The sequence below is a fragment of the Leopardus geoffroyi genome, chromosome B4 (genome assembly GCF_018350155.1).
Source record: "Leopardus geoffroyi isolate Oge1 chromosome B4, O.geoffroyi_Oge1_pat1.0, whole genome shotgun sequence".
NCBI lineage: Eukaryota > Metazoa > Chordata > Mammalia > Carnivora > Felidae > Leopardus > Leopardus geoffroyi.
In genome coordinates this window covers 67555882-67582215 of record NC_059341.1, presented here as the reverse complement: position 1 = coordinate 67582215, position 26334 = coordinate 67555882, and the positions used below count along the sequence as shown (strand labels likewise).

The 26334-nt window shown below is 36.7% G+C and overlaps 1 protein-coding gene and 1 long non-coding RNA gene across 14 annotated transcripts in view; one reads left to right on the top strand and one right to left on the bottom strand.

The window, feature by feature from the left end:
- Positions 1–26334, top strand: part of KIF21A (kinesin family member 21A) — a 149314-nt gene that overhangs the window by 14379 nt on the left and 108601 nt on the right. The gene's annotated exons all lie outside the window — the stretch shown is intronic.
- LOC123591203 lies at positions 402–9097 on the bottom strand. Its single transcript, XR_006709168.1, has 4 exons — positions 9086–9097; positions 3954–3957; positions 2521–2525; positions 402–542 (listed from the first exon to the last, which is right to left on the bottom strand). It is a non-coding gene; the product is annotated as an uncharacterized LOC123591203 (long non-coding RNA).

Sequence of the window (26334 nt, the reverse complement as noted above, 5' to 3'; positions counted from 1 at the left end):
GCCTGGGTTACTTCTGGCCCTTAACTTCACTTTCATGTCATGCAGGCTGGTTGTCCAATTTTCTCTCTTACCCCATGCCAGCCTGGCGCCCAGGTATTTTTTGAGACAGACTTCCTTGAGATCAAGAAGCTGTGATTTTGTCATGGAATTGACGTGAAACACACACACACACACACACACACACACACACACACACACACTCCTCAAAACATAAAATCCACTGAGGAGTTGATGAATTTGGCTAATGTGGTATAAAATATATTAATGTTAATAGACAAAATAGATATTTATTTTTTTGTGATTAAAAATTTTTTTAATGTTTATTTTTGAGGCAGAGAGAGAGAGAGAGAGAGAGAGACAGAGCACGAGTAGGGGAGGGGCAGAGAGAGAGGGAGACACAGATTCCGAAGCAGGCTCCAGGTTCTGAGCTGTCAGCACAGAGCCCGATGCAGGGCTTGAACTCACCAACGGTGAGATCATGACCTGAGCCTAAGTCGGTTGCGCAGCTGACTGAGCGACCCACGTACCCCAGATATTTATTTCTTAACATCAGCTAATGAAAATATTGTCAACCTGTCTGTATGACATTTTGGTTAAAAAACTTATATGAATTTGTCAAATATATGAAATTTTGAGTCCTCATCTGTGGCTTTATTGTCATTTTGTAGTGGAAAATTTTGTTCACCCCTAAACTGTACCTACCTATGCATTAATATGAAAATGGTTCTGTTCTATTGCTGTGGCCATATAATATATGCATAATGACAGCTTAGCATCTCAATTTTTGTTTATTTATTTGCAGAGAGAGAGAATGAGCAGGGAGGAGTGGAGAGAGAGGGAGAGAATCCCAAGCAGGCTCCATGCTGTCAGCGTGGAGCCTGATGTGGGGCTCAAACTCACGAACTGTGAGACCATGACCTGAGCTGAAGTCTGACACTTAACCAGCTGAGCCATCCAGGTGCCCCAGCATCTCAATTCTGATGAAGCAGCCCATAGACTGTGTGTTGGGCTAGGCCAGATCAATGGTATACACTGTAATTGCTTAGTACAGGACTGGCATATCTAGGTCAATTGGCCAGTGCTGTTTCTCACAGCAGCTTCACTGAAGTGAGATGGGATGGGAAGAAGAATGTGTGAAAGGGATCAAGGGAACTGTTTCTTGAAATCAGGTAGCCATTGTGGTTCTCAGTAGCCCTGCACTCTCAATTAAAAGCATCATGGTTCTTTTAATGGTTCTTTTAACCAGTGCCCTGTCTTATCCCAGTATCCATCAAGGATCTGCCAAAAACCACTTGATATCTCTTTTTCTAGCTTCATATTCCTTACTAATTTTGTCTTTTCCCTTCACCCCAAGTCTGCCTTAATTTTATTTTCCTTTGGGGCATGGCTTATTAAAAACAGCATGGATTTTAGCGTCACAAAGATTTGAGTTCTAAATTTTAGGACAGCCACCTAAGCTTTATGAATCTTGTTTTTCTCATCTATAAAATGGAGTTAATACCTACCTTATAGGTTGTTAAGATTATATGAGTGTTATTATTTTTTTATATTATTTTTTTTTAATGTTTATGATTTTGAGAGAGAGAGGTAGAGCACAAGCAGGGGGAGGGGCAGAGAGAGAGGGAGACACAGAATCCAAAGCAGGCTCTAGGCTCTGAGCTGTAAACACAGAGCCCGATGCTGGGCTCAAACCCACAGACTGCAAGACCATGACCTGAGCTGAAGTTGGATGCTTAACCAATAGCCACCCAGGCACCCCAAGATTATATGAATGTTATAAATGCCTTGCATTTAGAAGTGTTTAGGAGATGTTAGATTCTCTTTTCTCTTATAGTTTTCCCTTTCTCCTTCTTCCTCCTCTTCCTACCACCTCTGTTTTTCTCTCTCCATCTATCCCCATCTCTATAAATTTCTGTTTTCCTCTTCTAGGTAGGACTTGTAGTGACTAACCACAGTTTCTTTTCTAATCACCTCAAGACAGGTATAATTTCATTGGTGAGCTCTTGTTTATAAAACTCCACCTTCATCTTGGTTTCTCTATCTATGAAATAGAGATAATAAGAGTACTAATCTCATAGGGTTGGTATGGGAATAAATTGGCATGTTTATAAAGTACTCAGAATAATGCTTGGCATATAGCAGGTCTCAGTAAGTGTTAGTTGTAGTCATTAACTTGCAAAAAATTATTTCTTGAACAGTGATGTTTTCAAGTCATTTATTATGTGTGTCTCTAAAGATAAAGAGAAGAGGTGATGGGGGATAGATATAGGGAGAGGTTGTAACTTCCAATTATAAGGTAAATAAGGTCTGGGGATCTAATATATAACATAGTGACTGTAGTTGATAAAACTATATTGTATAGTTGAAATTTGCTAAGAGTAGAACTTGAAAGTTCTCATCAGGGGAAAAAAAAAAGCAAATATGTGTGGTGATGAATGTGTCAATTAACTTGATGGGGGAATCCTTTGAAGTGTACACATACATCAAATCATCACAATGTACACTTTATATATCTTACACTTTTACTTGTCAGTCGTATCCCAGTAAAGCTGAATAAAAAGGATGATAATAGTGCGTTTATATTAGATGATATTGACCTTGATATTATCAGTAGAAGTTATCAGCATTGTTTTTACATGATAAAATGGATGTCTTAATTTGTCTTTATGAAAACGTTGAGTTGTGAAAGTCAAGGCTGAGATAATTATGCTTTCTTGACGAGGTTGAATAAAATATTTTTAGAAAATCTTTGTCCTTTGTTGGTATGTATACTAATGGAATGACATTCCTTTCTTGTTTATCTTTAAGGACATGGGAATACTGATTGATTTCCAAGTGCTTACCTGGCAAGGTGAGCTGACTGACATGTTAATCCTTAAACTTCTTAAATATATCTCTTGGCATATCATTAACCCAGGCACAATTCTACTTATACTGACAGTATTTACTAAGACCCCAAAAATGATCCAACACTCATATACACACTTATGTATAAGCTCTAAGAGAACATCTATTTCCATGTCTAACGTGAAATAATTGAAAGATTTGATTGAGGCAACAGAATTCCTTTGCTAATTAAACATTTTTCGATTAAGTTTTTTATTTTTATAGTTTATATTATGAGACCAATCATTTTGCATATTTTTAAATTTAATAACCATGACTAAATAAGAAAAAATAAATTTGTGACTCTTTTTAAGACCTTACACAATAATTAGACTTTTCTTGTTTATACAATATTAGCTGCTTAAACTTTCGTAGTTTTGTTTGCATTGAAAAACAAGTTTTTGAGTGATAATGGCATGAACAGAGTTTGAAACTTAAACAATCCTGAAAACAAACTTTACTTTTTAAAGTTTAGAAAAACAAACTTGATTGAACTGGTAAAATAAATACCTTTTTGTGTCCTTTACAAATAGATGTACTGTGAAATGAAACAGTGTGGTGATAGATGAACTTAGAAAATATGTGGTAGAAAGTAAGTGGGATGTTGAAGATGACTAAGACAGCCCATTTGCTGTCTTTGACAAGCATAATCCTCCAGATATTAGCTATTAAAATAACGATCATAGAGTTAGGAATAGAATAATATAACTGAGGATGAATATTCTCCAAAATCATCAGATTCCGAACCCTCATACTAAAAAACAGATACTTATATATTTGAGTTTATTTCTGTACATTTGGATGAGAAACATGCTATTTACCTGAAAAAAGAATGCAATAACAGGAATTTCTGTTTCCGAAAGCAGTCCTCCTTTGTGCTTTTTTTTGTACTACCAAATACGTTTATTTGCACATTACATAATTTCCCTTTTATGATTGAATCTTTTAAAATGAACTTTGGTGATGAAAGTAATACTTTTGGACTTTGAATTCAGCTCTGTTCTGTTCCACTGACTCACTTTGAGGTGGCAGTGTGTAAAAGTAACCCTGTGGAAAAATAACATGACACTTCTCTATGACTCAGTCCCTCTACGTGTATATAGTGAATTATACTTCTGCTGAGTACATTATAGCTTCTTTGTAAAGTGCCATTAAAAGTGTAAAGCCAAAGCTATTGCTCCAAGCTTGTTTTAAGTACAGCAGAAGTTATTTAAATGTATTTTGATATCTAAAATGGAGGAAAATGGGGTGCCTGGGTGGCTCAGTCGGTTAAGCATCCGACTTCAGCTCAGGTCACGATCTTGCGGTCCTTGGGTTCGAGCCCCGCGTCGGGCTCTGGGCTGATGGCTCAGAGCCTGGAGCCTGCTTCTGATTCTGTGTCTCCCTCTCTCTCTGACCCTCCCCCGTTCATGCTCTGTCTCTCTCTGTCTCAAAAATAAATAAACGTTAAAAAAGAATTAAAAAAAATAAAATGAAGGAAAATGAATTTGTGAAGATGGTAAGTAGCTACCATCACTGATAATTCCAATTTAGTTTGGCTCATATCAGTTCAATATATTTCAATTTATTTCAGTCCCAGTTATTAGTTGTTGAGTCCCACTAAAATCGAGTGCAGAGCAAACACTTTGCTTGGCCCTGGGAAATCCAAGATGACTTGGAGGGGTTTTGCCCTTGAGGAAGTCAGTCCAGTTAGGAGAGTCTTGCGTGTCCTTATCAGATCTGATGGCTGTCTCATAAAACATGCCAAAATGAAGTGTGAACACATTATGTGCAAGTTATTGGAGTATTTTACCTCAGTAGCCATTGTAATCACAATGGCTCACTTTTTTTTTTTTTTTTAATTTTTTTTTTTCAACGTTTATTTATTTTTGGGACAGAGAGAGACAGAGCATGAACGGGGGAGGGGCAGAGAGAGAGGGAGACACAGAATCGGAAACAGGCTCCAGGCTCTGAGCCATCAGCCCAGAGCCTGACGCGGGGCTCGAACTCACGGACCGCGAGATCGTGACCTGGCTGAAGTCGGACGCTTAACCGACTGCGCCACCCAGGCGCCCCATGGCTCACTTTTTAAGACAGAAAAATGACTCCTTATTTTCCAAAATAGTAATGTAAGCTCTTCAATCTTCTAATCTTTTTTTTTTTTTTTTTTTTTGAGAGAGGATGTGAGTGAGTGAGGGGCAGAGAGGGAGAGAGAGAGCCCCATGCAGGCTCTGCACTGTCAGCGTGGAGCCTGAGCTCACCCAAAGCAGGGCTTGAACTCATGAACCATGAGATCATGACCTGAGCTGAAGTCGGATGCTTAACTGACTGAGCCACCCAGACACCCCTCCAATCTTCTAATTTTTAACATAGCTCTATTGGTTTATTTGCTTTTTTTTCTTTTCCTCTGTGCTTATTTTCTCTAATCTTTCCTAATTGTCATACTAATTCCATTAAAAAAAAATCCCTCTCCATAAATTTCATCCTAGTTTCTGCAGTCATTATTTGCAACTGCCTCTCCACACATAAAAGTACATGACTATACACGCATGCATGCATGTTCACACATATACACATATCTTTTCCCACACAGTTAGTTAATAACTAATCCATTCAGAGAGGCCAACTTGGATCTAAGTGAGGCAGGAGGCTTCTGTGGAAAGTGCCCTAAAATACTCCATTTCTGAGAATAGTTTGAATAAGATTTTAAATCTCTTAGTTGGTTGTGTATCTTTTCCTTGTGTGTCCGCTCCATTAATCCTGGTGTTCTGTGGGTAATAGGCTGTGTTTTTTCCTAGGAGACTGATGATCTGTTTTATCTTTCAAGATCCAAAACCTGAAGCACTTTGAATATTTAATATTGGTGGAATTATAGACTTCTAGATGTCCTTGGCAACTCCGTTTGTTATTATCCAATCTTCTGTTAGATACACCTTTCATAGTAGCTAGCTCTTGTTATAAGGAAGTGGCAGAGATGATTTCCTAAGAGAATGGACTGTGACATTAAGAGACTTGATCGAACCTGATTCCTTTCCTAGTTTTTAACCTTGAGTGAATTGTTTAAACTAGCTGGTTTCAATTTCCTCATCTGTACAAGATCTTGATACAATATACCTCACAGAATTTTTCTCTTCTAAGGGTACCTTTACTGACTAATCCTACCATATTCACATATGTAGCTATAACTTATGGTGTATGATAGATTGCTTTGTAAATAGTTGTATTTAGTGTCTTGGGTTTATATTGTTTTTTCTTTCCTCCTAAATGGGTATTTAATTATTTAAGAGCAAAGATAGACTTTTATTTATCTTTTTGTCCTCTGTGAAGTGCTTAATACATCAGTATGAATGTCAGATGTGGTTCTTAACATCAGAGGAAAAACATAGCATAGTCTTGATTATTCTTATGGAATCTTTAAGTCAGTTTGTCAAAAAATATTTGATTGCCATTGAGGTTGCAGGAGGGTGCTCTGGGTGTGGAGGATATATAGATCCTTCTCGAGTTACGATGGGGTTACCTTCTGATAAACCCATCATAAGTTGAAAATATCATCAAGTTGAAAATGCATTGAATATACCTAATTTACCAAACATCTTAGCTTAGCCTCGAATATGTTAAACATGCTCAGAAGACTTACATTCGCCTATAGTTGGGTAAAAGCATCTAACACAAGGCCTGTTTTGTAATAAAGTGTTGAATATCTCCTGTGATTTATTGAAAGTGAAAAACAGAATGGTTGTAAGCGTATCGGTTGTTTGCCTTTCTTGTTGTGGCTCTCTGGGAGTTGCAGCTCACTACAGCTGCCCAGCATCATGAGAGAGTATCATGCTGGTATTGCTAGCCCAGGAAAAGATCAAAATTCAAAATTCAAAGTACAGTTTCTCCTGAATGTGTATCACTTTTGCAACATTGAGAAGTTGAAAAATTGTAAGTCAAACCAACATTGGGTGAGGATAGAGACAATAAACATAAAAAAATAATTTCAGATGTTGATAAGTACTATACAGAATATGAAACAGTATGCTTGAGAGTAATTGGCTTTGTCTGGGAGGAAACATTTGAGTTGAGGTCTGAATACTGAGATGTGAGCTATGAGGAAGATCTGAAAGGACATTCTAAGCAAAAGCCAGTGCAAAAGCCTTGAAAAATAAGCTGGCATGTTAGTGGAATGGGAAGAAGAACAGTATAGCCAGATATAGCTAATAAAAGAGGATGGAGATGTAACTGAGAGGTAGGCAGGAGCCAGATCATTTAGGGCCTTGGAGTCTAAAATGGAAATTTTGGGCTTTCATTTTAGTTGGGAAGGCGATAAATAACTTTCGGTAGAGATATGACATGATCTGATTTACCTTTTAGAAAGAAAAGTGGTTGCTACAGAGAGGGTGAACTATGTTATAAGAGAGTTAAAAATGCAAGCGGGAGACCAGTGAGAAAGCTGTTAATGTGTTACAGGAAAGAGATAGAGGTGACTTGGACTAAACAGTAGCAGGACAGATGGTGAACAGCAGATATGGGGTGTATTTTGGAGATAGAGCTGTTAGGAATTGTGGATAAAAGGTGTGATGAAAAGACAAGAATTAAGTAGATTTTCAGGTTTGAAGCTTTGAGGAAAAATGGATTTTGGAGAAAGTAGTTCTACTTTGGTTGCTATTATGCTTATCAGACATCCTAATAAAGATGTCAGGTAGGCTATTATAAAAGTATGGCTCACAAGGTAGATTTCCGGGCTGAAGATAAACTTTTAAAGGCAATAGTGTTTAAATGGTTGAAGCATGGGACTGGATGAGGTCACCTATGAAGAGAAAAAAATTTGGAGAACACTTGTGGGGAAAAAGCCCTGGACACTTTAAAATTTAGAGGTCAATAAGAGAAAAAGATCTAGTCAAGGAGATTGGAGACAAGTAGTCAGTGAGGCTAGAAAAAGCAGGGAGAAGTATGTTGTACTAGAAGTTGGGCAACTGTTTCAAATGTTGCTGGGAAGTCAAGTAAGATGTGAGCAAAGAAGGACCGTTGGCTTTGTAAGAGGTAGGTTATTGGTGACCCGTAGGGTCTGTTTCAGTGGATTGCTTGGTTGGAGCAGGATGTGAGATGAGGAAGCAGACACCCTGGAATCAGTAATACTTTCGGAAGATGTTGATGTGAATGGGAGCAAAGAAATGAAGCAGAGAAGGATAAGGTTAAGGGAGGATTATTTTAATGGGTGATGATGAGCAATGCTTATGCCTGATGAAAATCATCCAGGAGAGGAAGGAATTGATAGTGAAAGAAAGAGAGGAGATATTTGTAGGAGTGAAGCCCTTGAGAAGGAGACTGAGGATGAGATTGGAAAGAGAAAGTGGAAAGAGTGGCCTTAGATAGAATCCGGGACACTTTGACTTTAGTTGTCCTTTAGCAAGAGGAAAAGCAGAATTTGCAGATATAGATGCATGTAGTGAATATAAAGATGTGGTAGTTCTTTTCTGACTGCATTTTTCCCCCCCAGAAATGAGAATGGTTTTAAGGAGGTCAAAGAACTGTCACTTAAGGGATTTGAAGTTGCCAAGAATGCTGATAGAAGTAGTGGTGAAGGGGATACTGTAGACTGTAAGTGAGAATAATGGATGAGGCAGTGTGACAAGGGCAGCAGTAAGGGATGTTGAAGGGTGGTAAGTTTTGATGACGTGCTTTAAAGAAGATGGGATCTTTGGAAGAGGAAGGAGAGACAGGTTGGAAACTACCCTAGAGAGCAAGAAGAAAACTCGCCTGCAGGCAACAACCTATATGTGGTGTGAAAGGAAAAATTAGCCTTACTTGAGGGCATATCAGTGAAAGCCACATCCTCAGGGGATGGGTAGGTGAGGTTTTAGGTTGAAGGCATAGGTGAATTTTCAAGTCTAAATAAGTGACCTTTTAAACACTGTGGTAGAAGCAAATGTTCTAACTTCTAAACACATATTAACTCACGTAATACTCACAATAATCCTATAATATAGGCACTATTATCAGTTGCACTTTATAAAAAAGGAAATTGAGCAATTTGCTTAGGGTTGCACAGCTATAAGTGACAGGACTGGATTTGAATTCAAAAAAACTTGGTTCTAGCCAGTGTTCCAGATAAAACCACTTGTCTATACTGCTGCTGCTGGACCATGATTTTCAACACACAGTTGAGGTGTGTTCAGGAAGAAAGTGAGAGACACAATGGGGCCAAATTAGAGGCTATATAGAGTATTGAATGAACATATATTTTTTCCTTTTTAAAGGTTTGTTTATTTTGCATGTGCATGAGTGGTGAAAGGGGCTCAGAGAGAGAGAGAGAGAGAGAGAGAGAGAGAGAGAGAGAGAGAGAGAATAGCCTGATGCGGGGCTCCATTTCACATATGTGAGATCATGACCCAAGCAGAAATCAGAAGTCGAATGCTTAACTGACTGAGCCACCCAGGTGCCCCTTGAATGAATATTTTTGTTTTGAAAGACAATCTGGGAAATTTAGACTTCTGATGGTGACTTTAGAGTTTGATGAGCTTTTTCTATATCTTAGAGCATCTTGAAGATTTTAGATAGCTGATTTTGCTATGGTTTAGAGATGTTTTGCTAACTATAAGAGAAAGTGAGTAATGAAAGTTTTGAGTTATCTGGTGACACCACCGAGAGGAGATAGAAGGGTAATTGCTGAGCTATATTCTGGTAGCATTGGCCTGCCATGTTACGGTCTTGTAGAGAGCTTGAGTGAACATTATATTGACTAGGTTGTCTTTCCGGCCCTGAAATTCAAGCATTTTTGTAGTTCTTGTCATTTAAAATCGTTAAGGCAACTTCTTTTGGCTACAAAATTTGGAACAATATTATTGACACTAAAAAAAATGATAGAAGTTGATTTTTATTGTAATAGTAAAAAAAAAATCATATTTTGTCACCAAGGCTACTTGCAGAATTTTGAGCAGTTTATTTTTTCTGATTGTAAAAGTGTTATCTATTCATTTTAGAAAATTTGTAAGAATTTTACCACCCTGAGAAATGAAAACATTTTATTTCTGTCTCTTGTATTTTAACATAATCTCATTCTTCATGTAATAAAATAAATTATTGATTCAGTTTTCTATCGTATTTTATTTCACTTCACATTTTTCATTTCATGAATGTTTCCCTAGGTTATTAAGTTATCCTTTTCAAATCTGATTCTGAAAGACTGTGTGTAACTGATTTGTTGAGTGGCTGCTTAGTGCTTTTTGGAGAGTTCTCTTGGCTTTTACTAGCTGGCTCTTATGCCCTCAGATTCTTTGTAGAGCCTCCTGAGGGCAGCCTTCTTACTAATGGGGTTGCATTCTGTGCCTGACATTTTGGGAATGCTCTAGCTCTTTTCTTATTCTCCTTGTATATTTCTAGTCTGTGACAGTGAATGTCTGTTTGTCCGGGTGGTAGTCAATACTCATTTGCAAAATTTCTATGAAATGGCTGATTGTCTGGCCACTCTCTTTTTTGTCTACTTGGGCAATGAGAAATGCCATGTATCTGTGACTTGTTAACAGCGAAAGTGCAACTTGCTTGCTCAGTTATTGCTAACTTTTTTTTTTTAACTTCCTGTCTTCAGACTTTTCAGGTGTAAATATATATAACTGGAATTCAGAGGACATGCATCAGATTTTCCCAGAAACTCTCTCACTTTGCTCTGGGTGGACACTCTGAGATGGGACTGTGCTCTCTAACATAGACATTTTGAGATGTGACAGTCTGCATTCTGCAGAAATGAAATGCCACAGTTGCATTCTTATAACTCTTTAGTCTCTGTAAGTAAACAAATCCTTGGACTGTGTCCTCACTTGACTTGATAGAGGAGAGACATTTTACTTCCCTATACTGTAGAGAGGAAATGAGAAAACAGTGTTCTCTCTGCTTAGGGATTCTTAAAGTATTTCCACCATGAATCTTTTGCCTTATCATATATAGCCCGAAGATGAGTGGTAAGGACTGATAGTTGAAGGACCAGTTTGGTCACCTGTTGGTAAATGCTGTGGGGATGTGGTTAGAAACTTTTCTTGAGGTTTGTAGTTGAAATTATGAGATAACAAGAAAAGTCCAATCCCTTATCTTTTTTTTAACTGCTAGTATTTTATTATATGAGTTAGTAGTTCAAGCAACTTCATAGTAAATATTGCTGGTCAATATGGCTCCTTCATAGAGGAGCTCCAATCAATCTCCAAGGGAGTGGCAAAAAAAGAGGGACTGTTTATGCTATAGGAATGGAAAGTAGAAGACCTGGGGTTCAGCCCTGCTTCCACCAGTAACTGGATGAGTTACATCAGGCAAATCACGTATTTTCTCATGACCTTATCTCTAAAATGGGAGAGACTAAAAGATTTCCAAGATTCCTTCGGGCTCTGAAACTGATGAACAGTTTCCAAGGCATTCTTACTGTTAGAACCACAGCACTCTAGGAACTTGTCAACAGATTACCCATGGAAATGGAACTTTTGGAATAGAGTCAGTACCATATTATCCCATCCCATCCCACCCCATCCCATCCCATCCCATTCATTTATTTTTTCATCAACTTATTCATTTAACAAATACTACTCTATATACTTATATGAACCCAGTCATTGCACCAATTTCATATATGAAGTAGATAATGTACCTTTTTTACTAAAGAGGGGAAAACAATCACGGTTTGAGAAACTGTACTTAAGCAAATAACAGATAAAATAATAGATGTAGATTCTAAATGTAGTTTCTGGCACATAGTAGTTGCTCAACAAATATTAAGAGCAGTTAAACCAGTTAAACATATCCTGGTAGCTTCACTAATTATGCCATATTATTGCTAAATTCTTGGTGAATTGTGGGTCTCTTAGTGCATTATTAATATAATGTAATTATGTAACATCATTATCATCATATACATCACATACATTTAGCTATTTGCTCTTACTTTAAAACTAGACCTTTTACTTATTAATGACTAATTCTAATTGATTCTACTATAGATGCTTGAGTATTCACTTATTGAAGAACATTCTGAATCAAATGTCTTTGGTTTATAATTTCTGTTGGTTTTGTAGTTTTCTAGTATTTCCCAAACACTGATGGTTTATATGTTCAGGTGAAGAATCATAAGATATTAGGATCAACAGACAATGAACTCAGAGAACTCCAAGACACTGTATTGTTTTCACATATCAAATATCAAAGTTAAAAGAAGGAGCATTTAGAGACCCCTGGGTAGCTTAGTTAAGTGTCCAACTCTTGATTTTGGCTCAGGTTATGATCTCATAGTTCATGAGTTTGAATCCCATGTTGGGCTCCCCGCTCCCAGTGTGGGACTTGCTTGAGATTCTCCTCTTCTTTCTCTGCTCCTTCCCTACTCATGTTCTCTCTCTCAAAATAAATAAACTTAAAAAAAAAAAGAAAAGAAGAAGCATTTGCATTGTTGGAAGAGACTGATCAACAATGCGTGCTATGTTTTTCATCACTCAACATGTCACTTCATGTATGTGGGTCATTCCTATTGAATTACTAACTAGGCAGGCTTCAGAAGTTACTAAACCTCTTTGGCCAGATATAGATTAGACTGTACAAAACCAATATTTTATGAATGCTATTTGTTCACTTAAATGATAGAAATAGAAGTTGGTCAGAAGAGGGGCCAAATTGTGGTATAACCGAGGTGGTACGGCCTTATCATTTCATATTCACGTATAGATGTGTTGTTGTTTCTGTCTTTTATATCTACCCCATTTTCCCTCCCATTTCCTTTGCCACTACCTTAGTTCAGGTTTTAAGTTATTTAATGCCTCAGTGATTACAGTTGTTTTAGTTAATGATGTAGACCAGTATCACCATTCCAAAGAGCAAACCTTCCTTCCAAGATGTTCTGACTCAAATCTAGAGTGATTAAAGATTGTTTTGTAGTCTGTTGCCTTTACAGAACTTAACAGGTGACAAGATGAAGGAAGCAATATGTTTTCCTTGTCCACTACATTTGCAATGTAATACAAAGGAGTTTCACAGTTTTTTTTTCCCTTATGAGTTAAAAAAATAGCTAGCTGGTATATACTTCATTCTTTGTTTCAATATATAAATGGAGGAAAATTTAGTAAAATCTGTAAAGATGCAATTGCTGATATTAACAAGTATAATCATGACTGAACAGAATTGTATCCACTTGAGAATTTTATGCCATCTTTACATGGTTTTAGTATTGCTAATGTTTTATTCATGCTTATTCCCCACCCCCCCCCCCCCACACACAATTTAATGCTTTAATAATTTGTCATTACCCTCCCTCTTAACAGTGTATCTTCTGGTAATTAGGTTTTTAAAATTACCTCCTTTTCATTTACCCCTACTTGTACCAAATCCTACTGTGTTTTTCTCATTAATGCCTCATATTGCATTTATCTCCTCGCCTTCCTCCTAGCAATTCACATTGCCTTCACTCTAGTTTTGGTCGTTACTATTTAATTTACTTTGCTGTGGTCTCTTCACTATGATAGTAATAACTAACATTTGTATGGTTCCTTGCAGATTAGAGTGAGTGAATGCTCATGTTTTCTTACTTGAGCCTTCTAATCAGCTTGTTGTTATTCCTATTTTCAAGATGACAAGACAGACTCTGACAGTATCAGAGAATAGTAAGTATAACAGCAGGTATTAGAGCCATCTTTCTTCCTTTCTTTCTTTCTTTCTTTCTTTCTTTCTTTCTTTCTTTCTTTCTTTCTTTCTTATGAGACAGAGAGAGGGTGCAAGTGAGCGAGAGGCAGAGAGAGAGGGGGAGAGAGAGAGAATCCCACACAGGCTCTGCACTGTCAGCTTGGAACCGGAAGCCAGGTTCCAGTTCACCCAAATGGGGCTTGAGCTCATCTGATACAGGGTCATGACCTGAGATGAGCCAGAGTTGGATACTTAACTGACTGAGCCACCAAGGTGCCCTAAAACAAGTCTTCTGATTTTTAACCACATGTTCTTTTTATTGTGCCCTCTGCCTTATCTTACATCCCTCTCCACTCTATTTCATTGCTATCAGATTGTTCTTTCCTAAACCATTTCTTTGAACACATCCATACAGACCTCATTGTCTTCTTGCCCCTATGTATTTTTATCTTTTGAAGTTAGACTACTTAACACTTGCAGATTTATCATTTTCCTAGATGCTAGGACAGATCCTGTTCTTAAATACTAGGCCATCCTAAAGCTCTAGTGGTTCAGAAGTTCAGTTTTGTCTTGTCTTTTTTCTGTTTTCATTTCTGATACTCAGTGTATAAACTTTATTTTTTTTTTTTCTGTATGAATTAAACCCTTTATTACTAGGACTTCCATAGCTCAATTCCAGGAATTAAACTTGTGGCCCTGCCTTGTATCACTATTCCAATAATTTATACTCTGTTTTGTTGCTCCACGTGCTTTAATTACTGTCTTTGTTTACTGCTGAGTTCATCATTGAACTTTTCCTTGAACTAACATCGACAACAGAAACAACACTTGTATTCATAGATGTTTAGCACAGACCCTTGTATATAGCAAGGGTCTTTATTTTATTCATAACTGGGTTGTCAGTATCTAGAACTGATTAATTCAGAAGAGACCTTCAATAAATGTTGATTGACTATATTTTTTATAATAAAATAAACATATATATTTTTTCTTTTAAAGAGAGAGAGAGAGAGCATGAGTGGGGGAGAGGGGCAGAGGGAGAGAGAGAATCTCAAGCAGGCTCCATACTCAGGGCAGAGCCTGACATGGGGCTTGATTCCATGACCCTGGGATCATGACCTGAGCTGAAATCAAGAGTCAGACGCTTAACCTACTGAGCCACTCAAGTGCCCCATAAGATAAATCTTTGTCATTGAGTCTCTGACACCTGCCAGTATACTTTCCCTGATGTTGACTGTATCTGTTTAGGTTTCTGTTGCTTGACATCATATTTCTAATGCTTTTCTCTGTCTACTGCTAGGTCTACTTAGGTGCACTTGCCTTCATTCATGGATTTCTTTGTATTTCATGGTGCTGCTGACACCCCCTGATTGTCAAGACCCTGTGGATCTATTTGGTTTTTAGATCTTATGTTTAGCTGGATCACGTGTTTACCAAGCCTGTGTAGAATTCTTTACTAGATATTTAAAAGCTTTCTAATTATTTATTTATTATTTTTTAAATGGTTATTTATTTATGTTGAGAGACAGAGTGAGAGAGAGAACCCCAAGCAGACTCAACGCTCAGCATGGAGCCTGATGCAGGGTTGGATCTCACAACTGTGAGAGATCTTGACGTGAGTGGATATTAAGAGTCAGATGCTTAACTGACTGAGCCACCCAGACACCCCTCTAATTGTTTTTTTTAAAATAATTTTCTGTGTTTGTGGTACATAGTTGTCAACCAAATACCAGCCAGCAATTTTAACAGTGAAATACCAGAGACAGTGATGTAATAGCAGTTAATGGTCTCATAGTGATCATTTTGGTCTGCTTTCTGCACAACTGCACTTTTGTAATCAAATAAACTGTAGGGCAAGAGAGAATAAAAAGGACAGTTTGGTGAAGCGTAATCTTTATATTACCATCCCTAGCAACAGGAAAAATAATTATGTTTAAATCTTGATATGAAATGTTTTAAGTGTGTAGAATGATTTAGAGTGTTTCTGTTAAGATATAAAGAAAAAGAAAAAGTCTAGTCAAATATCCATGCTTTTCTTTTAACGGAGGTTGAGCTATATCCAAACCAGTCCCCAAAAGCAATGCTAGGTTTTAATTTAATGTAGTACAGAAAGATAGTCTTATACATTTTAGTTTGTTATATATATCATGTTAGTTTTCTTTTAAGATTCTTATACAGTAGAATTTTAATTAAGCTAGAGTACATCTGAACTCTTTGTGAAATCAAAACGTATAGTATACTTATGCCCATTTTGTGGGTGTTGGTGTAACACTTTTATTAGCGTCAACAAATAGATTTACTATATTTGTTTTATGGCATTTTGTTGATCTTATTCATCAAGACTGTCAAATATTACATTTTCCTATGGGAAAATACTTTTATGAGATATTTACATTTTAATATAGCTTTAATTCCATATATCGCATTTAATGGTCTTATTTATCACTATGGCCACAAAAAAAAAAGACATGGCCTGAATATATTTTTATATCCTGTGTTATGTATGTAATTTTGTTAGTTTCTATTTCACAATAGTTTGAAGTAATTTCACAGTTAGTTTTGAAGTAATTTGAATTAGTGATTCGTTGTAGGATTTCGGAATTATTATCCATCAGAACTGATTTTATTCTCCTAGAACAAGAAGTGAGGTATGACAGTAGTCATCTGTTTGGACCACAGTTTCTTCTTGTTCCTGAGGAACCTCTCTTAGCATTCTTCATGGTCAAAGGACCCAAGGATTAGACCCAAGGATTATGTGAATAGTATTGAATAGGTAGGAGCAGGAGGGAAGAATGGACCAATTATTTCCAAAATGGAAGTAAGAAACTGAAGCTTGCAGTTTATCTGTTTAAACTAGAAATAAAGGTTTTTAGATACTACATGGCCAAGATAATGAAATTTTGCACCTTCCCAGGTGTCATATTAACTTTTTAAAAGAAGTTTAGCAGGCACCTAGGTGGCTCAGTCGGTTAAGCATCAGACTTTGGCCCAGGTCATGATCTCACAGTTCATGAGTTCAACTCCTGCATTGGTCTCTGCACTGACAGCTCAGAGTCTGGAGCCTGCTTTGGATTCTGTGTCTCCTTCTCTCTCTGCCCCTCTCCTGCTCATGCTGTGTCTCTCTCTCAAAAATAAACATAAAAAAATAAATAAAAAGAATCACTGTAAGTCAGAGCATTTAAACTTCAGTATGCATTCCAGTTACTTGAGGATCCTATTAAATAGAGATTTTAATTTAGAAGGTTTGGAGTGGGACCTGAAACTCTGCATTTCTTTTTTTTTTTCTTTTGTTTTAATGTTTATTTTTGAGAGAGAGAGAGAGAGAGTGTGGGCGCAAGAGTGGGGGAGGGACAGAGAGAGAGGGAGACACAGAATCCAAAGCAGGCTCTAGGCTCTGAGCTGTCAGCCCAGAGCCTGACATGGGGTTCAAACCCACAAACTGCGAGATCAAGACCTGAGCCGAAGTCAGACACCCAACCAACTGAGCCACCCAGGCGCCCCTGAGACTCAGCACTTCTAATGAGCTCCCCAGTTGATGGTTTATGTTGATGGTCCATGAGCAGCAAGTCATAAGGTATAGATGAAGTAGTTGTCATTCTTATTGAAGAATTAGTATTTATACACCTGAGGTATTTAAACAATACTTCAAGATAAGATGTGATTGAGAGGTAAAGATGAAGTATTTAAACAATACTTCAAGGTAAGATGTGATTGAGAAGTATTTAAACAATACTTCAAGATAAGATGTGAGTTCGAGCCCCGCGTTGGGCTCTGTGCTGACCGCTCAGAGCCTGGAGCCTGTTTCAGATTCTGTGTCTCCCTCTCTCTGACCCTCACCCGTTCATGCTCTGTCTCTGTCTCAAAAATAAATAAACGTTAAAAAAAAAATTAAAAAAAAAAAAAGGATTCCTTCATAGCAAAGGCAAGGTTTAAGCTGTGTCTTGAAATGAGACAGGAATGGGTGGGAAGGGAAAAGGAAAGGCCTTACAGAGAAGGGGAGCAATGTCAGAGACAAAGATGAGTATGAATGAGGGCAGTGACATTTCAGAGCAGGGAGAAACATTCTCTTTCACCCTCCCGCCAAATGTTTAAGGTATGTATGAGAATTTTATGGGAAAGAGGAAGCTCTGTAACTTGCTTACTTTTCCAATATTTAGGAATTTTTAGTTATCTGTGTTGTTAATTCCTAGTTTAATTTCACTGTAGTCAGAGAATATACTTAGTATGACTTCAGTTTTCTGCAATTTGTACAGACTTGCTATATGGCCAGCATATGGTCTGTTTCAGTAAATGCTCATATGCATGTAAAGAAAATGTATCCTGCAATGGTTGCATTTAATGTTTTATAAATGTCAACTAGGCCAAGATAGCTAGTAGTATTGGTTAAATCTTCCATATCTCTACTGATTTTTAAAAAAGAATCTGTTACTTATGGGGCGTCTGGGTGGCTCAGTCAGTTGAGCATCTGACTTTGGCTTGGATCATGATCTCACAGCTTGTGAGTTCGAGCCCCGCATTGGGCTCTGTGCTGACAGCTTGGAGCCTGGAGCCTGGAGCCTGCTTCGGATTCTGTGTCTCCCTCTCTCTCTCTGCCCCTCCCCTGCTCACAGTCTGTCTGTCTCTCTCTCTCTCTCTCAAAAAATAAATAAATATTAAAAAAAAAATTTAGGGGCGCCTGGGTGGCTCAGTCAGTTAAGCGTCTGACTTCAGCTCAGGTCATGATCTTGAGGTTTGTGAGTTCGAGCCCCATGTTGGCTCTGTGCTGACAGCTCAGAACCTAGAGTCTGCTTCAGATTCTGTGTCTCCTTTTCTCTCTGCCCCTCCCCAACTTGTGCTCTGTCTCTCTATGTCTCTCAAAAAATAAATAAATGTAAAAAAAAAATTCTTTTTTTAAAAATCTGTTAGTTAAGTGATGTGAATTAACATTCACCAACTATAATGAATTTATTGATTTTCCCTTTGTTGTGTCAAGTTTTGCTTTTTATAGGCATTAGGGTTGTCATATTTTCTTGTTTTATTTATCCTCGTATTAGTTTTCTAATACAAAGTATTAGAAACAATACTTACAAGATACTGCTGTAACAAGTTGACATGGCTTAGTATCTTAAAACAACACAGATTTATTAATTTACTCTTTTGGAGCCAGAAGTCCAAAATGGGTTTCACTGGGCCAAAGACAAGGTGTCCTAGAGGCTCTAGGGGAGAATTCTTTTCCTTGCCTTTTCTAACTTCTACTGCTGTAGTTGTGTTGCTGGGTTCATGGCCCTTCCTCCATCTTCAAAGCCAGCAGAGTAGCATCTTCAATATCACATGGTCTTTTGTCTTATAAGGAGTCTTATAAGGTAGATCATATCTACCTTACCTAATGCAGGATATCTGATATCTGATAATGCAGGTTAATTTGCTACCTGAAGATCCTTAATTTAGTCACATCTGTGAAGTCCCTTTTGTCATACAAAGTCATGTTTTCATAGATTCCAGGGATTAGGACATGGACATTTTTGTTTGTTTTTAAATGGGATAGAAAGATGGTTTTATTTATTTATTTATTTGTTTATTTAATCTTAGAGCGAGAGAGAGAGAGAGAGCACAGGGGAGAGGGGCAGAGGAAGAGAGAGAGAGAGAGAGCGAGCACACAGGGGAGAGGGGCAGAGGAAGAGAGAGAGAGAGAGAGAGAGAGAATATCTTAAGCAAGCTCCACATTCAACATGGAGCCTGATGCAGGACTCAATCCTATGACCCTCGCATCATGACATGAGCCGAAATTGAGAGTTGGATGCTCAACTGACTGAGCCACCCCAAAGCCCCAAGGACATAGACATTTTGGGGTTGGCATTATTCTGTCACAATCCTGCAGTCATTATGAGATATTTCTATGTATCTTTAGTAATCTCTCAACTTTATTTGCTTGGAATTCATTGAGTTTCTTAAATCTCTAAGTTTATGTCTTCCAAAATTTTTAGATATTTCTTGGCCATTATCTTTTCCAATATTGCTTCAGTCTCATTTTCTTGTTCTTCTCTTCCTGGGACTGTGGTTACATGTATGTTATGTATTGAGAATGTTCCACATCTCCCTTAAATTCTGTTCTTTTTTCATTCTTTTTTTCTTTACGTGCTGCAGATTGGGTATTTTCTATTGATCTGTTTTGATCTAGCCAGACGTCTTATGTGCGAGCTGTTATGAAATCTATTCAATTAGTTCTTGATTTCAGATATTATATTTTTCATTGCCAGAATATCCATCCCTTTTTCTAGATTCAGATTCTCTCTTGAAATTCTTTCTTTTCATCCATTTTGTTCATCTTTTCTTCTTTTTCATATAGTCATAATAATTATTTTAAAATTCTCATTAACTAACTATAACATCTTGATCATCTGTGGATTTGTTTCCATTATCTACCTTTTTTCTCTTGATAATTGGTCACATCTTTCCTTCCTCTGTTAATATGTCTTGACATTATTGACTTTATGCCATATATAATGTGTGTAAGACCAATAGAAGGAGATGTTTGTTTTTTTGGAAGAGAGCATGCGTTAGGAAATATTGATAATCATGGTGAATAGTTTAGTAGGGACATAAGACACCAGATAGCTGCCTGTGAAGGAATGAGTGGGAAGTGTATGTTAAAATAATTGGTAGAGGAGCACCTGGGTCTCTCAGTTGGTTGAGCGTCTGACTTTGGCGCAGGTTATGATCTCATGGTTTGTGGGTTCGAATCCTGTGTTGGGCTCCATGCTGAAGCTTGGAGCCTGGATCCTGCTTCAGATTCTGTATCTTCCCCTCCCTCTACCTCTCCCCACTCATGCTTTCTCTCTCTCTCTCTCTCTCTCAAAAATGAATAAACATTAAAAATATAAAAAATAAAAATAAAGTAAAATAAAATAAAATAATTGGTAGAGTAGAACTAAATTGTGGAGTTTTCTCTAGAACCCAGTAAGCTGGGTGACCTTGAGTAAGTTACTCAGCATCTTGGTTCCTTAGTTTCCTCTTTAAAATGAGATAACTATAGTAGCTATCCAGCAGAGTTTTTGTGAGGGTTAAATGAGTATGTCTGGCAGCATGGTAAGCGTTCAATATGTATTGGCTATTATTTGAGGACTGAGAATAGACTATTGAATTGGTTACATGGTAGTCATTAGTTCATTTGTCAAGTGGATTTTTAGGGATTGTTGATGGCAAACACCTGAGTTGAGGAAGTTTGGGAGAGAATAGGGAATTAGAGACAGTAAGATTAGGCCACTGTTTTGAGATTGCTATAAAGGGGATTTTTAAAATGTGGTTGCCAGAGGGACACATGAGCTTAACTGATAGATTTAAGACATCATGATAATAATAATAATTATTAATAATAATAGTAGTCTTCACAACAACTCTATAAAGTAGGTACTGTTTTTACCCCCATTGTAAAAATGAAGAATGTGAGACATAAGAGAGGAATGTAATTATAAAGTGTTTGTGAACTGAAAAAATCTAGTAGGGAGGGAAGAATTCAGGAGCCAAAAGGGTAATTCCAGGAATAAAGTTGTTAAGTACAGTAGTCTCCCCTTATCCTTGGTTTCACTTTCTATGGTTTTAGTTATCTGTGGTCAACTGTGGTCCAGAGGCAGATGATCTTCCTTCTGACAGATTGTCAGAGGGTCAGTAGTAGCTGAAGGTCAGTGTGCTACATCACAATGCCTACATCATTCACCTCACTTCATCTTATCACGTTGGCATTTTATCATCTTACATCACAAGAAGAAGGGTGAGTAGAGTACAATAAGATAGTTTGAGAGAGACATTATATTCACATATCTTTTATTAAAGTATATTGTTTTTGTTTTAAGATTTTAAGTAATCTCTATACCCAACGTGGGGTTTAGAACTCACAATCCCAAGATCAAGTCTCATGCTCCACCAACTGAGCCAGCCAGGTGCCCCTCAAGTTTATTGTTATAATTATTCTATTTCATTATTATTCTTATTAATCTCTTATTGTGCCTAATTGATAAATTAAACATTATAGGTATTATGTACAGGAAAACACATAGTACACATAGGGCTCAGTACTGTCTATAGTTTCAGGCATCCACTGGGCATCTTGGAACTTATTCCCATGGATAAGGGAGTCTACTGTAGGTGATAAATGATGGAATTCAACCTACAAGTGCAGAAATTGACCTTTGATAGAAACAGGGAATGTGCATTCATTTTAACAGTATTGAAAGCAAAGTATGAATAGATTTGGGAGTGGAGAGATACTTAAATTTTATTTCCATAGCTTGTATTTTCTCACTGAGGTAAGAAACAAAAGGATTCTCTGAGAGTGGGTTTGGAAATGGAGAAGAAGCAGATGGATCACTTAGACCACAGGCTTTGTCCTTCAGAGGGGGGAGTCAGCACTTCGGGCAACATGGGTGGCTTTAGTGGGAGGTGAGTGTTCATTGGGCATTTAAGTGTGTGTAGATGTGAAAAGGATAATCATTTAGCATCTCTTTGGTTTCAGTATTGTGCTTCTTTCATCCAGAGTCTTTGAATTCCTTATCTGTGGGTTCTACTTCCTGTGCAGTTGTGTGGGTAGAGATATGAATTTGTCCATTTTCTTCTAATGATATTACAACTTTACAGTCATCTTAAATGAAGTATAGTCATATTGTAATGACCTTGAATTGTTTTCATTTTCATTTTATGTACAAAATATATTGTTTTAAAATTTGTTGAAACTTAAAATATTAATAGTTTTTTTTTTTTGAGGGAGGAGCTGCTGTTAGTGAGTGAATAGTAGTAGTATTATTTTCTTACAGGCTATTTTCTGTAATTACAAATTTCTTTTAGAATTTACAAAAGGTTTTTTGAGTATTCTAAGCTTTCTTTGACTTGAACATGAAGGGTGGCCAGGAAGGACATAAGTAAAAACATACTTTACATATGAACTAAAGGGGAGACTTTGTGTGTGTGTGTGTGTGTGTGTGTGTGTGTACATATATATATATATACGTGTATGTATATATATATATATATATATGTACACACAAGTTAGTGACATATTTGATATAATGATGGGTTTGCAACTGTCCTGTTAGTATTATGTCCACTATTGAGTGAATTTAGTATTTTTCTGATTGCATATTTTTTTCTTATGGCATAGTTAAGAATGACCAACTCTGTGCTGTCAGTCATTTTAGTGAACAGGCAGCCTTCTGTTTCAAACAGAGAAACGTCTGTTAGTAAGAAACATGCAACAATAATGTGGGGCTTTTCTTAGTAATTTGTTTTGGAACTTTATATACACTTTTATAAAGCAGCTGCAAGGAAAAGTGTGTGTAGGTTTTTGTTTCTTAAATGTTAATGTAAGGAATATTTAAAAACCTGTGTAAAGCTTTCAACAGTGCTTTATTTGACTGTTACTATTTAAATTTTTTCTGCATTTCAGTTTTATTAGATGGTGACCATTTTACATAAGATCCTACATATTTTTTTTTACATAAACAAATATATACTGTTTATATAGACATTACTAAAAATGTTGCAGTTATTTTGGTAAAGATTTTTTGGACAATTCTATATATATTTCCTAATCTTTTGCTTTTTAAAATAGCATTTAATATTGAAGACATTTTAAAAAGTAAATTCTCAACTACAATTTTAACACAAAATAGCTTTAAATTCTCTATTACATGTTTTAATGGCATCCCTATATATTTTTTTAGTTAAAAAAAGGCCTTATGAAAATTTAATTTACATAGGTATAATTTACTTAACACTACATTTGAAATTTGTGTTTGCTCAGTGGGGAATGTATGATATTTGGAATAGTATAGCTATTGTTGAAATATTATGTAGGTATTGCTAATTTTATATTCAATTTGTCAAGAACTCCTAGGGGTGCCTGGGTGACTAAGTCAGTTAAGCATCCAACTCTTGATTTTGGCTCGGGTCATGATCTCATGGTTCATGAGACTGAGCTCTGTGTTGGGCTCCACACTAACAGCTTAGAGCCTGCATGGGTTTCTCTCTCCCTATCTCTCTGTACCTCCCCTGCTCATGTGTGAGTGCTCTCTCTTTCTTTTTCAAAATAAATAATAAACTTAAAAAAAATCTTAAAATTCCACTATTTTCTTTATATTATATTTATATAAAATTCAATTTAGGAACATGTAAAAAGTTTCATTATTGAAACTATAGAAAAATATTTGTATACTATTGACAACATAGTTTTATATTGTCATCTATATCATGAAACATGATGATAGTATTACATTTCAAGGAGTAGGTAGGATTTTTGCTAAATTATGTTATCTCAAGGGAAAGGAGAATTTTTATATTAATGGCCCCAAATGCTTATTGCATATTTCTCAACTGCTTTTGGAATGTGTTTTAGTTATGAAAAACAGTAACAACTCAGATTATTTTTACCACTGCACAGGGTAGTGAAACTCATACCTAGAGAGTGTTATCCTTTCTTAATTAAAAAAATATTTTTATGAGAGCTAGAAATGCAGTAATTATTCTTTGTGATGTTTTATTTTCTAATCAAGAGAGTAAAGACAATTTTTTTGTGTCTTGATTAGAAAATAAAACATCACAAAGAATAATTACTGCATTTCTTATCTTATTTGCTAGTAAGGTTAGAAGGATAAGGTGATCTTTCACTATAGTTAAGTGGCTCTTACATTTTTATTTTTTTTAATTTTATTTAAAAAAGTTTATTTTGAAAGAGAGAGAGAGTGAATGCGAGTGGGGGGGGGGCAGAGAGAGAGAGAGAGGGAGACAGAGGATCTGAAGCAGGCTCTGTGCTGAGAGCAGAGAACCCTGTGTGGGACTCAAACTCATGAAACTGTGAGATTATGACCTGAGCTGGAAGAAAGATGCTTAACTGACTGAGCCACCCAGATGCCCCAAGTGGCTCTGACATTTTAATGTGTGTAAGAATCTCCTGAGCGCTTGATAAAGTTGTGGATACCCAAACTCAGCCCCACTAGAAATTCGGTTTTACAAGTCAGCATATTTAACAGGCTCCTAGATGATTAGGATGTATCTGGTCCTTTTAGAAACTTTGGCTAAGTGTCTGTTTCTCAACATTAACTCAATTGCCATTAATATTAATTGCAGAATTAATTTGTTTTTCATTAAATCTTCAACACTGGTCTTATTTTTTTTCTTTTTTTTTTTTTTTTTTTTTTTAATTTTTTTTTTTTTTTTCAACGTTTATTTATTTTTGGGACAGAGAGAGACAGAACATGAACGGGGGAGGGGCAGAGAGAGAGGGAGACACAGAATCGGAAACAGGCTCCAGGCTCTGAGCCATCAGCCCAGAGCCCGACGCGGGGCTCGAACTCACGGACCGCGAGATCGTGACCTGGCTGAAGTCGGACGCTTAACCGACTGCGCCACCCAGGCGCCCCACAACACTGGTCTTAAAAGTTGTTTTAAAAACTTACATGAAAGTATTTGAGCTATTTTAATAGCTTTGGAAGTTAATAAGTTCTCATGTTTTAGGTTATTACATTATACATTTGTGTGGAATTCTACAATTGAATAAGGACTATTACATCGTTTGCCAGTTTATCTTCATAACAAGCCTGTGAAGTAGGTAAAACAGGTATTATCTTCATTTTATGTGTTGGGAAACAGGCTAATGAACATTAAGTGACCTGTCCTAGGTCATGTAGCTAATAAGCATCTGAGCTTGACTAGAATGTAAGTCGAGTCCTAGACCAGTGCTCTTTCTATATCACACCATGTAAGATATCTAAAATTGAAAATTAAAAAAAGTGTATATACTTTTATGTGTATACACTTATTACATATGCATATATATCATCAGACATTGTTAAAGTTTTCCAATTAGAAAAATAAACATACTGATTAAATTTTAGCATATTTTTAATAGTAAATATGTTTTATCTTACAAACTCTACACTGTGAGTTGGGTAGGGGCATGGATTATGTGTTATATATCTTTATATTCTAATTGTCTAGCTTACTCTGTTGCACAGAGTACTTAGATGTTTAAGTGTTTGATGAATGAATGAATTGATAAATGAATGAAGGACCTTTAGGCTTTTGTGTCAAGGGGAATGTTTGAAGGTTTTTGATGTGTATTCTTGTCTTAAAATGGCAAAGTCTCATTACTGGGCTCTTGATTTAAAAAAAAATTTTTTTTAACGTTTATTCATTTTTTAGAGACAGAGAGAGACAGAGCATGAGAGGGGAAGGGGCAGAGAGAGAGGGAGACACAGGATCTGAAGCAGGCTCCAGGCTTTGAGCTGTCTGCACAGAGCCCGACGCGGGGCTCGAACTCACAAACTGCGAGATCATGACCTGAGCCGAAGTTGGATGCTCAACCAACTGAGCCACCCAAGTGCCCCTTGGGCTCTTGATTTTTAAACAGGGTTGGTACATGTTCTTGTGTCATGAATACATGGTGGTGCCAGTTCTCACAAACAGATGTCAAATAGTGCTTCATGAAAAAGCAAAGCAATCATAAGATGGCAGTATATATATATTTTTTTGTGTTGTGTTGTGGAGTATTTTGGTCACATATGCACTCCCAGTAATATATTGTATGTTACCAGGGCAGAACTAAGTTTGCATTAGAGGTAAAAGGAGTTCCTTTTATTTTAGAAATATCTCAAAAACCCTTAGAGAATATCTAAAGAAAATGTTTCTAAATCTGACAAACCTTTAAACTATCATCACAACTTTTCCCTTGCCTTTTTTGATAGAAAGAAATAGACCCACTTCCTGCTCTTCTCAAATAGTTTTAATAGTTCATGAAGATTTCCAGCATTCTGGTATATGTCTAATAGAGATCCTTTTGTGTTACATAAAATAGAATGTCTATAGTGTCATTTC